Below are 10,287 nucleotides of genomic sequence, written 5' to 3'. Positions count from 1 at the left end.
AAACTCTACGAAAATTCTAAGTTTTAATATTGTCCTCTACAATATTGACACAAACAATATATTAAAGGTAAGTATGTAGCGGTAAGTGCATAGTTACTATTTTCACCTCCACATATGCCATTTGTACTTACTTGTATTCAACCACACTGTGACTTTTGCCTGTTTGTCCCTGAAAAACAGTGAATGTCTGCGGCATATACAAGCCTATATATAAAAACAAATGCTTATGTTTGGAAATAGGCATTACCCAATAGCGATTTTTTGTGAATAGCTTTTTGGTAATCACTATTATTAATATACAAAGGGGTTATCTAGCCCCTATTCCCTAAATAGCTATTTGTAGTGGGTTGCAAAATGTGTCCCACTAGAATTCACTGCTCTAACAGGGATGGCGGCCTGCTGGGGTCAGCATACCACGATGTCTGTGATTGCTTTTAAATAAAGCAATCATTTTTTTTTATAATGCAGCTGTTTTCCTTGAATAAAACGAGATGTGTTTAAAAATAAAACGTTTTTTATTTTTTATTTTAAGAGGGAGGCAGTGATCCGTGAGACAACTGCCTGCTCTTAAAAACATTTTTTTTAAACATTCTCAAAGATGAAGGGGTCCCAACTTCCAGGTTTGCAAATGGGTTACCACTAACTTTGAGTTGGTGGTAAAGTGTGAATGTTTTGCAACTGTATTTTGGTCCAATGACATTCATATATCCCATTCGGCTTCCATATTTGGAAGGAATGCCGTAAAACATACCCCATTCCAAATCACATGTTACCAAATCGCAATTTGGGACCACTACATACCAAAATACATGTTTGAGGCCAGAAACGGCCTGATCCTGCGAATCCAAAAATGCTTCGCATGTCTACCCACCAGTGAATAGCAGGCTTTGCAGCTACTAAACGGCTTTGTATATCTAACCTGTAATAACAAACTAAGGAATGCAAAGGTTGCTTTAAGAACCCATGCAATGTTATGCTACAGACATTTACATTTGTAACTCGTCAGGTTAATATAAGCAATGACGTTTCACATGCAATGGGGCTGTATATGAGTGCAATTTTCCATCCATTGAACTAAGAGGTTTTGACACAATATTATATTTTGCTTAATGTTCTATTGCAGCATCCTGACCACTTGAGCGCTATACAGAAACATCAGATGAAATGTATATTATCAAACAGCAATGTGAAAAGAACAATTGAAAATAATTGTGCCTATTAGGTCTACCTTTTCCACATATAAAGAGGTAATTGAGTGAATAAATTACTGAAAGCTACATCTTAAAACAAGGGGAAGGTGAGCTTGATTGGTACATTTTAATGGGCCATTTTCACTGACTAAATTAAATGTTCTGAGACAATTTCTTTAAAGTGATAATGACTGATGCCAAACCCATGAGACATGGCTTTCAATTGCAGCCCTAGTCTCGTCGTCATAGGACCCAGCAGCTATGTTAAGCACCCTCTTTAACCCCGTTACAGTCATTACCTGTCCCTTGTAGCCCTAACCATAAGTATTGCTGGGGCTTTCGCCCAATACGCCCATACAACTCGTCACCCTTGCTAGCAGGTGGTACTGATGGCAGGATTGAAGTGCACTCGTAGAGCTGTGTGTGATCATAGTACTGTCACAGCCGGACTGGGAACGGAATCCAGCCCTGGCAATTCCGCCCGACCGGCCCCAGGGGTGGGGTTTCTACTAAGATGTGCCTGCCTTGGTGCTAGTGCCACTTTTATTTCATGGGGCTGATATTCCAGCACTTCTGCAAAACCGGCCCCCAGTAACAAAACCATCCCCCTCCAGTCAAAAACTGCCCCCCACCCTTCCGGCCTACCAGAAAAAACACCTGGTGTCCGCTACGGCCAGACCGACCCTGAGTACTGTTATAGCAGGTGATGCTGCAGATGGATTAAGGTGCACTGGCAAAGATCTGTGTGGTCCCAGTACTGGAGTAGTCTGTGATGTGGCAGGTGGGGATGTAGGTGCAATGGCAGAGCAGAAAGGACCTCTCAACATTTGAAGGTTATAAGGGATCTGTGGTCATCAGTCCTAAAGGAACAAAGAGGCTGCATTTGCAATACTTGAAAACAACCTATCCAAATCAAATTGTCAACATATTGACAAAACAAGCATTGGTAAAGAGAATAAGTTGGGCAGTGGCCGCCATCCTCTTGGCATTGTTAATGCTTGTGTTGTCATGGTTTTTGTAAAACTTTGTTGTTGGGGAATCTACCAGGCCCTCTGCAATCTAAAAAAAAATATTGGTTAAAAGCAACAAAAAAATGTGTTTCAAGAAACACAAACTGCCATAGTATTCCCTGGCACTTAAGGTAACTACTTTTTCATGTGTGAATGAGCTCCTTGTGAAAGGGCAGAATGCCATCACTCAGAGTGAAGTTAGCCAGTGGTTGAAGTGGTCTCCCTCTTTCAGTTTCCCCAAACTGTATGTTGCAGTGGACGGGTGAAATATGTAAATGACTTAATAACAGACCAATGGATGAAGAGAGCTAGCTGAATTTCCCCCTAACTAATTACATATACATACATTTAGTCAAATCAAAAGGTCTTGTCTAATGCCAGAACTAAACATGAGAGGCTTGGAGACGGATTTGCAGGAGCAGAAGGCTTGTGAATTTGTCCAATGCATTATCTTCTCCAACAGCACCTAGAAGGGAAGCATGTGAAACACAGGCCCAGATTTACTATCCTTCATGCAAGGAAGTGCTGCATAAAAAACAGTTGTGTCAAAGTAAAAATAGCACAGCACTAGATTTAGTAAGAGTCACTTGACAATGATGTCATTGGCGGCGCTCCCCCAGAGCATCTCCCTGTGGCGAATAGGACACGTTACAAAGTAAACTTTTACAACGCATGCCTTTACAACGCAGTTTTTACATCGCAACATTCATTAAAACGCATGATTTTACAACGCATGCCATCACAACACATTTTTAGGAACTACACTTGCAATGCATTCCATTACAACCCATACCATTACAACGTATACCATTACAACGCATAATACTTTTAGGGCAACAGTAGTGTAAGTGTTGGATAGTGGAGGGGTAAAAATTATTGTTTCCAATTACTTATCTTATAATTCGTTGTAATGGCATGCGTTGTAGTGGCATGCGTTGTAATGGCTGTATTGTAATGGCATGCGGTATAAAGGATGTTGTATTGTATTGACTGCGTTGTAAAAGTAGTGCGTTGTAATGACTGTGTTGTAATAGTTGTTTCCCCCCTGTGGCACAAAGGAGACACAGCACTGCCTGGCATTGGCTTTGTACTGGAGGCACATCCCCCAGCACATATCCCGACATATAGACCCCATCACAAGGGGCTGCTTATTTCCTACGTAAGGCACACAAGTCACATGAAGCTGTTTCAGGACCTACCCCACTTGAACCATTGCTTGTGTCTGTTTTTCTTTCGCAATAAGATTTGGGGCAAAAACAGATTACGCAATTTTAGTGAATGTTGCTTTGCACCAAACCTAAAGTTTTTGCACTGACCCACTCAAGACAGTCATTCATTGCAAACATTATCAGGGGGAAGGCGCAACAGACTATAGGAGTAGCGCAAGGGTCAACTTGTAATGCAAACTACCTTTTGTGTGCGAAAGTTGGTCCGTTGTTACTGTCTGCGATGTTTTGTGAAGTCTTATGACGCTTTGCATCTCTTACTGTTGCATGGGCACCAGTGCAAACCCTTAGCATACATGGACCGTGCACTTCAAAAAATGCAGCTGATTAGTCTACCATTCTTACGAGTGCATGCTTTGGGGCCTGCTGTCCTACTTAGCAACCTCATTGCCGAAGTTTGGGTATGGCGCTTTCTTTTAAACTAAAGTGTCATTGGGGTTGTAAAGAAGGACCACCTAAGACATTCTTCCCTGTGTCTGGTCTAGATGGAATTCGTGGCATCACAAGCACTAAATAACTCGAGACGCTTTATTTTCTTGGGGTACTTACTTTCTATTGTTGTGGTCTGAGCCCCTTATAATGTCTAGTGCCACCAGCTCAGACGTTGCTAGCTCCGTTTCACAGATCTCTGCGTCTTGGTCTCCTTTCCGTTTCCCAGTTACCTGAGTACCTTCATGCTGCCCTGCGCCAATGTTTGCCATGCTGCCTACCAGAGTACCACCATTATTTCCGGTTCCTATAGATCACTGACCCCTGCCCTTTTTCTAGAGGGCTGCTCTTTGTCCATGTTTTAGGTTCCAATAATTGTCTGCCTCCTCTCCTAGTCATAGTCTCCCATATGCTGCCTTCTATAATTGTTTTAGGCTCCCAAAGATGGCTGCCCTCTAAAATTGTTTTAGGCTCCCAAAGATGGCCGCCCTCTATAATTGTTTTAGGTTCCCAAAGATGGCGGACTCCCATTCTCGTCCTAGGCTCCAATTGATGGCTGCCCCTCAGCTTGTTTTAGGTTCTCAAGATGTCTACTCTCTGTTTGTTTTAGGAGCTAAAATAAATCATAAATTCTTCTTGAAAGTCGAAACAAAGTTTATTTTAAGTGTGAAATCATCCACCCATTACACGGCGCGTCCTCTTGTCAGAAGGCCGAACGGCAACTGATTCAAACCATTCGAGCATTCTCACAACAGTGCTCCATGCGTGAGCTACAATTCAAAAGTACATAGCAACACAACAATACATAAGGTATCACGCGCCTAACATTCTTGGCGCATGATACCAAACTAAGTAACCCATTACATCACCTTCCCCCTTTACAGAAAAAACAAAACAATCTAAATACATTCAATGAAACAAAATATTCAATGCAACAAACTGGAATCATTAAATTACTATGTCAATATCTAACAAAGTCCTCAAACCTTTTTGGAGTCTTAATAGTATGGCCCCTAGAAAAGCAGCCGCTGAACATATTCCCGTCAATCTGGTGTGAAGCCTTACTTACAATTGGAAAAGAAAATTCTCTTTGAGGTACAGAAGCCTGTGAAGGTAAACTTGAGGATCCCACAGACCCTGTTGGTTCTAACCAGTAACCCCAATGAAGGTCATCCTTCATTTTCATCTGTCTGTCTAACAAAATCTTAGCTTGGTCAAGTGAAACTTTAACAAGTTGTCTTTTGTTCCACCACCCTTTCTTTTCTACGAAAGCGGCCCCTTTGCTCACTTTACATACTCTTTCAGGTATTCAAAATTTTGATTCTCCTTTCCTTATTTGTACTGGTTTTCTGATTAGAACCCAATCACCAACTGATACATCATCACACATCACATGACATTTCTTATCAAAATTCTCTTTCATCAGTAATTGTTTAGACATTAATCTCTTGGAAATATCTTTAACATTATTCCTCGTCTCATTAGACTTTTCGTCAAACCAAGATGGAAACAGTGTGAGCTTTCCTGCCTCTCAATAAAGTGAACGGAGATACACCAGTTGTACAGTGGGGAGAAGTGTTATAACTCCAGATTTTTTCCTCCAAAAAATCATTTACATCTAAACCAGCAGACAATGCGGTCTGTATGCCCTCCTTTCCAACTTTATTACCTCTTTCTACCAGATCGTTGTAAGTTGGTGAATACAATGCTATTTTAAGATGTTTTATATCTAGTTTCTTTAAAAATTTACACATTTTTTCAGAAACAAAATGCGTGCCATTGTCAGTTACAATGGCTTTTGGAGCACCTTCAAGTGTAAACATTTTTTTTAGAAATGCTAACGTCGATTCAGTATCAGGAGATTCGACAACACAGTTGCACATCCACTTTGAAAAATAATCAACAGCCAAAATAATGAACTTCTTATCTTGATTGAGTACAGAATAAGGACCTGAAAAGTCCAAACCAATTTTTTCCCATGGTGCTTTTGGAAACTCAGTGGGATGCAACAGAGTTTTCAAGGTACGCCAATGTTTGTCAGACAATAAACATTCTGGGCACTTATCAATAGTGGACTTAACTTGAGAATCGACACCTGGCCACCAATAATGTTGCTTGATCTTCATAGTAGTTTTGGTTGACCCCAAATGTCCCAGGTGAGCATTATTTATAATTACTGAAGGTAATCCAACTGGAGGAACAAATCTGTCCCCCCGGCGTACAATCTCGTTTTCGATAGATAACTCACTAGCCACTTGAGCAAAAATACATAGATCCCCATTCAGACACCTTGGTTCTGGCCATACACTAGTTGAATATTCAATTACTTTTTTTATCACGGCATCCTTGTTGCATGCATCCTTCCAATCATCCTCTGACAATACTGAATTGTACACCTGAACAGCATCCACCAACGCAACGCATTCTATATCGTCTACAAGGGAATCTTCTTTGTCATCTTTATCCATCAGTAACCTAGACAAGCAATCAGCTTGAAAAAGTTTTCCTCCCTGAATGTGTTTAACGGAAAAGTTTAATTCCTGAACCTTAGAAACTAAACGCATGAGTCTAGCGGACATACAGGAAGTATTAACTTTGTTAAATATAAATATCAAAGGTTTATGGTCGGTTACCAACTCAAATCTGCGTCCCCAAATGTACATCCTAAATTTATGGACCGCCCATACACACGCCAGAGCTTCTCTTTCTATCGTACTGTATTGTTTCTCACATTGTTTGAGGGATCTGGACGCAAATGCCACTGTCTGTTCACGTCCGTCCACTCTCTGACTCAGGACTGCACCCAGGCCAGATATACTCGCATCTACAGTTATAAGAGACATACAGTCATCCCTAAAGGCATGTAAAGCCTGGGCAGATATGATCAATTTCTTGACATTCTTAAATGTAGATTCCATCTCATCATCCCATTTAAACCCATGACCTTTTTTTAACAACTCACGCAGAGGTTCCACAGAGTGAGCATAACTAGGTACGAATCTTGCGTAATATTCGGCCAAGCCGAGAAATGAACGCAACGCGTCCTTATCCTTTGGTGCTGTTGCTTCTTCAATCGCTCTAATCACTGAAAATTTAGGTTTCATCACTTTATCAGACACAGTATGCCCTAAATATTCGAGTTCTTGTAGAGCAAACTTGCATTTATCTGACCTCACAGTCATCTCTCTAGACTTTAAAATTGTAAGAACACGTTTTAAGATTACATTGTGTTCTTCAAGGGATTTGGCAAAGATCAGGATATCATCCAGATATGCTTGAACTCCGACTATCCCATGGAAAAGTGTGTCCATTAATTTTTGGAACACGCTCCCTGCTGATTTTAGGCCAAAAGGAAGACGAAGAAACTTATACGCACCAAATGGAGTCACGAATGTTGTTAAATCTTGTGAGTCTTTAGATAACGAAACCTGGTGGTATGCTGACCTTAGATCAATTAATGAGAACCACTTGGCCCCCCCTAAGTTGCCAGCAGTTCGTGAATTCTGGGCAGTGGGTGGCAATCCACAATTATGTTCTTGTTAAGTGAGCGCAAGTCGGCACAAAGCCTGATCTTGCCGGATTTTTTCCGTGCGACCACAATGGGAGCCACCCTCTGTGAAGATTCTGTCGGTCTTATGATCCCTTGGTCACATAAATTTTGTAAATTGAGTTTAAGATCTTCGCAGACGCTCAAAGGGACTGAGCGAACTTTATGCGATACTGGTTGTGCTCCAGGTATCAATTTAATATGATGCTCAACGCCCTTTACCTTTCCTACCTTATTGCTAAAAACGGGTTTAAATTCATAAAAAATGTCATACAAACAGTTCATGTCCCCGCCAGATTCTGGAAAATCAATGTTGCATATGGGTAAATCTCCCAACTTAATTGGATTTTCATATCCTGGGACTAAATACAAACCCATGCGAGCCAAATCTTTCCACCCAATTATATCTTTTCCTTTTTTAGTCACGTACATTTTTGTCCTTGTCTCCCTCCCAAGACATTGTAAAACACCTGAAAAATATCCTAACATATCGATGTCTTTTTCTCCGAATGCTTTGGGGTATACGTCAGATTTAAGTAATTCTTTATCTTTCCACCATTCAAAAAATGTTGAGTCTCTCAAAATGGTTATCGGAATCCGCCATGACCTGTAAAGTAATGTTATCGATTGAAGCTGAACATAAAGGGCCCTTAATACAATAGCTTCCACAATCTAACGACACAATCACATTGTTCAATGAATTTGAACATGAATCGACCTCTGTATCTATACTTTGAACATTAATGGCTTTCTTAGAATTCCTGCAAACCCCTTGAAAATGACCTACTTTTCGACATATAACACAACGTTTATTAATGGCTGGGCATCCTGGAAAATTACCAATATGATTCCTAGAACCACATCTGTAACAAAACACGGGTTGTTTCTTCTGAATGAATTTTGTATTCTTGCTCTTAATGTTCACAGCTGCTAATGAACATTCATTTTCGGACTCATTCGAAGTAATTGAGTTAATTCCGGTCTTGGCATCGTCTTGCATGACTCTACTAGAAATAGTTGATCGCTCAATACTCAGGGCCAACTCAATTACTTCCGACAATGGAGGATTTTTGCAACTCAAGATTCTTTCTTTTATTTTACGAGAGGCGCAATTAAACACAAATTGATCCCTAGCGGACCAAAACCACAAGTGGTAGCTAAAACTCTGAGTGCCGAAATGTACTCCTCCACTTTTTCATCCTCTTTTTGCTTACGTTTGTAAAAGTTGTGGCGTTCTAGCATAATATTTGGTTCTTCTTCAAACTGCTTTTTAAGACATGCAACAGCCTCCAGATAAATGTTCCATTGATTATCTCCTGAATGAGATGGTGGAGGTGGAATAGGAAAAATGCTGTCGAAGATTCTTTGAGCCGCTTGACCAAGGCAACCAAATAATAAAGCAAATTCGTGAGCTGGAGAATAATTAATACCGTCTATAGCTACTAGATGGTTCTCAAAAAGTCTGAACCATTCAATCCAGTTAATTGGTGGACTGCCAGGTTTACTAAGAAAAGGTGGAGGTTGAGTGATTTGTTGTGAATTTGCAGCCATGTTGGGATCTATAATACTGATGAAAACATGGAAAGAAGTAGAGAAAATCAATATAAATACATAAATAATTAAATAAATATGAGTTATTATAATCTTTTACACTGTGATGGAGTGCTTCTCATTGAAAATAACACATATAGAATAATAATGACGTGCGTTTCGTCGTGAGGTAATCCAGTGACACGTCGATAACACTTTATGACCAATTGTTTGATTAGATTTACTCTGTAAATAAGTTATGTACATAAATGACCTGCGTGTCGTCGCAATTAATTGACACGCACGTAAAATAATGAATAATGATGAGCTTTACTCCATGGATAAATTATGCTCATAAATGACGTGTGTGTCGTCACAGGAAATCGGCAACACGCAGACAACCTTTAATAATGAATAGTAAAGACGTGCGTGTAATCCGGTGACACGCAGAGTAAAGAAAAGCCGAACAGTCGCTTAGACGCGAACTGAACTTCTCCAGTTGAGTTGCAGGCAGGATGTCCCAATTCAAAATGGCGTCACGTATTGAACGTCGTGACAGAAGCTGGGACGGAAAAGTTCGACTTGAACACGCACGTGCCTTAATTCGAGGAGGCTCTCGAGAAGGATGCGCGAGCAGAACAACGCTCCAAAGTAAATTCCAGAAACATACCTTTGCTGTTCTTTTAGGCTGATTACTGCACCTTACCCCACAGCACTTGACATCAGACCACCGTTGATAACGAAGTCTGACCACTTTTGAAGAGGTAAGGGGAAGGTGTCTGTCAGTCCTTTAGATTCAGCACTTCCGATAAAGGTTGTAGAAAATGCGTGGGCTGATGGGTAGAGCAGTTCCAAATCGTCGCCAAATGAAATAAATCATAAATTCTTCTTGAAAGTCGAAACAAAGTTTATTTTAAGAGTGAAATCATCCACCCATCACATGGAGCGTCCTCTTGTCAGAAGGTCGAACGGCAACTGATTCAAGCCATTCGAGCATTCTAACAACAGTGCTCCATGCGTGAGCTACAATTCAAAAGTACATAGCAACGCAACAATACATAAGGTATCACGCGCTTAACATTCTTGGCATGGCGCGTGATACCAAACTAAGTAACCCATTACAGGATCCCATAACACACTTGTTTAAGCTTCCGTGGATGGTTGCTCCCGTTCATCCTCCTATGAACTCATTGATAGCTAAACTCTTTCCATGTTCTCAGCTATATTCATTTACCCCATTCTTTCTTCTTCTTCAAATGTTCCTCTTCATCCCACCCCACAGTGTTCCTCTGAGCCCCACCCCAGCTGCTGTGATTTCTATTTCTGATGAGCTTTCCTTGTCTTTTGTTCTACAG

The sequence above is a fragment of the Triturus cristatus genome, chromosome 4_1, assembly GCF_964204655.1.
Source record: "Triturus cristatus chromosome 4_1, aTriCri1.1, whole genome shotgun sequence".
In the NCBI taxonomy this organism is placed as follows: domain Eukaryota; kingdom Metazoa; phylum Chordata; class Amphibia; order Caudata; family Salamandridae; genus Triturus; species Triturus cristatus.
This window is presented reverse-complemented; position numbering follows the sequence as displayed.